Source organism: Sceloporus occidentalis, unplaced genomic scaffold, assembly GCF_023333645.1.
Source record: "Sceloporus occidentalis isolate IW3139 unplaced genomic scaffold, rSceOcc1.0.p SCAF_1, whole genome shotgun sequence".
In the NCBI taxonomy this organism is placed as follows: Eukaryota; Metazoa; Chordata; class Lepidosauria; order Squamata; family Phrynosomatidae; genus Sceloporus; species Sceloporus occidentalis.
The window spans coordinates 158,486,656-158,490,493 of NW_028316981.1; the positions used below are offsets into that span (position 1 = coordinate 158,486,656).

At 47.0% G+C, this 3,838-nt stretch overlaps 1 pseudogene; it reads right to left on the reverse strand.

Annotated features, from left to right (window-relative positions):
* Nucleotides 1–754: 754 nt before the first annotated feature.
* On the reverse strand, nucleotides 755–3,606 carry LOC149322502 (uncharacterized; annotated as a pseudogene).
* Nucleotides 3,607–3,838: the final 232 nt, after the last annotated feature.

Genomic DNA, 3,838 nt, shown 5'->3' on the forward strand with positions numbered 1-3,838 from the left:
TCCCTGAACAGGATATTTGCTCTCTAAATAAGAAAATGGAGCACCTACTGAGCAGAATCCCACAAGGCTAGGTTTGGCTAAGTACTGGGAGTTCTTCAGACTATGCTGACCTGTGTGTTTGTTCATGATTGTCTGTTTATTCTGTATTTCTGATCAGCCAAATCTGTATTCCAAAAATACAAAGGGTGCTGCCTTTTCAGTCATAATGGGCAGAAGGAGCTATGGCGTTAGGGGCAGAACAAGTGAGAGGAGGAGAAGGAGGCAGAGATACCATCCATCTAATAGATTCCTGGCTAGTGTAGCAGAACCCAATCAGATAACAAAGTACTGCTGCTAAAGACCAGGCCATTGAGTGGGAAGAGCTGTATGGTCCAGAACATGATCCTAGACAAGCAAGCTGACCTTGCATGCATAACTGAAACCTGGTTAACTGAAGAGTTAACTTAAAGAGGAACCTGGTCAACATGCCTACTTATGCCAATCAGGTTTCCAGGAGTTGCAGCCATCTAGCATGAGTCCATTCCTCTATTGAGGTAGCCTTTTTGACAGTCTCCAAAGTTTGAGTGTATACACATGGCAACAGGGCAGTATAACAGGATGGGGATCCAGTTGGTGTATTGTCCAACCCGCTGCCCAATTATCTCCCTGCAAGAGCTGCTGGAGGTGATCTCAGAAATGGTGTTAATCTCCCTCAAAGGATTTTAATGTCAGTACTGAGGTACCCTCATCAGGGCAGCTCATCAGCCCATCTCAGTTAATATCTGACCCTACACATGTAGTAGGCCACAATCTTGGTCTGGTTTTTGCTGGTCAGGATGATGGTGATCTGGGGGTAAGATGATTTGAAAGAATTCAATTGTCATGGTCTACCTGATAGAGTTTAGATTTTCTAGGACTTTTAACCTCTGTATTATTGTTGTTGTTGTTATTATTATTATTATTATTTTCTTTTCTTTATCTTGTCTTTCTCCCAACACAGGGACTCAAGGCGGTGAACAACATGCATAAAACAATATAATTAAAAACAGTATACGAATATTAAATATATAAATAAAAAATTTAAAAAATAATTAAACAATTTAAGGAGTTAAAACAGTTATAAATTAAAATATAAAAATCATTAAAATTTGTATCATACATAATGTACCCAGCCCTTCTCAGTTTGCAAAGGCCTACTGGCACAAGAATATCTACTAGCCACCAGAAGGACAGCAGGGATGGAGCCATCCTGGCTTTCCTAAGGAGGGAGTTCCAGAGCTTGGGAGCAGCAACTGAGAAGGCCCTCTCTCCTGTCCCCACCAAATGTGCCTGAGAGGGTAGTGAGACAGAGAGAAGGGCCTCTCCCAATTATCTCAGTGCTCTGGGGGGCTCCTACAGGGAGATATGGTCCTTCAAATAGCTTGGACCCAGGCCGTAATAGGACTTTATAGATACAGTGCGCCCGCACCATACGCGGACGCACCATACGCGGCCTTGAGGATATGCACTCAAGCCGCGGCCGTTGCGCCCCGCGCGCACCTGTGCCGCCGTGCCGCCACGCACGAGCCCCATTGTTTCCAATGGAGCTCGAGCATAGGCGGAATTCGCCTTACGCGGAGGGATCCGGAACGGATCCCCCACGTAAGGCGAGGACGCACTGTAAAACCCAACACTTTGAATTGTGCCCAGAAACGGACTGGCAGCCAATGGAGCAGTTGCAATAAGGGAGTTGTATGGTCCCTGTAGCCAGCTCCAGTTAACAGCCTGGCTGCAGCTCTTTCAACCAGCTGAAGTTTCTGATCACTTTTCAAAGGCAGCTCCATGTAGAGCTCATTACAGTAGTCCAGATGGGATGTAATCAAGACATGTACCACTGTGGCCAGATCTGACTTCTCGAGGAACAGGAGCAGTTGGCCCACGAGCTGTAGCTATGCAAAACCTCTCCTCCTCAGTGCTGAATCCAGAAGTACCCCTAAACTACAAACCTGAGTTTTCAGTGGGAGTATAACCTCATCTAACACAGGTTGAATCCTTATTCCCGGATCTGTCTTCTGACTGACCGGGAGCACCTCTGACTTGTCTGGATTAAGCTTCAGTTTGTTTGCCCCCATCCAGTCCATTACAGCAGCCAGACACTGGTTTAGGACAGAAACAGCTTCCTTGGAATTAGATAGAAAGGAGTGATAGAGCTGAGTATCATCAGCATACAGGTGACACCTTTCTCTAAAACTCCGGATGACCTCTCCCAGCGGTTTCATATAGATGTTAAAAAGCATAGGGGACAGGACTGAACTCTGAGGGACTCCACAAAAACAAGCTTCATTTATATACCGCTTCATACCTCCTAAGCAGTGTCTAAGCAGTTTACAACAGGCCAATGGCCAAGGAATTGAACAGGTATCCACCAGCACCCCCTTCTGAGAATGCCCCTCCAAGAAAGAATGGAGCCACTGTAGAAAAGGGCCTCCAAGCCCCATCCCAGAGGGCCACTCAGAAGGATACCATGGTTGGTGGTATTGAAAGCTGCTGAGAGGTCCAGCAAAACCAACAGGGACACACTCCCCCTGTTGAGTTCCCTGAGTAGTTCATTCACCAAGGTGACCAAAGCTGTTTCTGTCTCATAGCCAGGTCTGGAATGAGACTGACATGGATCCAGATAATCTGTCTCATCCAGAAAGTCCTGGAATTGAGAGGCCACCACATGTTCCAGCACCTTGCCCAAAAATGGAAAGTTGGAGATTGGCCTGTAATTATCTAATGCAGTAAGATCCAGGGAAGTTTTTTTTCAAAAGAGATCTTACTACAGCCTCTTTTAGGCATTTTGGGACCCTGCCTTGCTGTAGAGAGGCATTAATCAATTTTCTTACCCACTCCACCAGTCCTCCTTTGGCCTGTTTCATAAGCCAGGAAGGGCACAGGTCTAGAATACATGTGGTGGCTCTCCCCTCTCCAAGGATCCTCTCCACATCCTCAGGCTGTACTAATTGAAAGGTATCCATCAACACTGGACAAGCAGGAGCCAAGGTTACATCCATTGTACCTGTATCAACTCTGACGTCTTAAGTCAGAACGAATCCAAGCAATTTTATCAGCAAAATGGTGGGCAAATTCCTCACAGCGAGCTGTTGAGTGGCTTACATTCTCCTCAGGACCAGATTGTAACAGATCTCTGGCCACTCAAAATAGCTCAGCTGAATGATTCTGTGCAGCCCCAATAGTTTTAGTCAAAAAAGTCTTTTTTGCTGCCTCTATTGCACCACCATATGTCTTCAGGTAGATTTTAGCCTGTTTTCGGTTGGATTCACTCTGAGTTTTCCGCCACTGTCGCTCTAGTCTCCGTCTTGTTTGCTTTATTGCTGCCAGCTCCTTAGAGAATCAACGGGCTGGTTTAGCTCTATTCCGTGAGACGGGATGCTTAGGAGCGATCGTGTCAACTGCCCTGGTCATTTCTCAATTCCAGAGATCAACCAGAGCTTCTACAGGACCACCTGCCAAGGCAGCAAGAAACTCCCCAAGAGCCATCAGGAATCCATCCAGATCCATAAGCCTTCTGGGGTGGACTGTCTTAATGGATCCCCAAGCCCTGCAAAGGCTCTGAGTTCCAGCAAGTCCAAACCTGGCCAGCATCCTCCTCTGTACAGAACACAAGGTCTAGAGTGTGCCCAGTGGCATGTGTGGGGCCAGATACCACTTGGGACAGCCCTATGGTTGTTCTGGCAGCCATGAAGTCCTGAGCTGCTCCCAACAGGGTAGCCTCAGCATGGATGTTAAAGTCTCCCAGCAATATAAGGCAAGGAGACTGCAACACCACCCCCAAGACTATGCTGGCCAGCTCAGGCAGGGAGACTGTTGTGCAGCG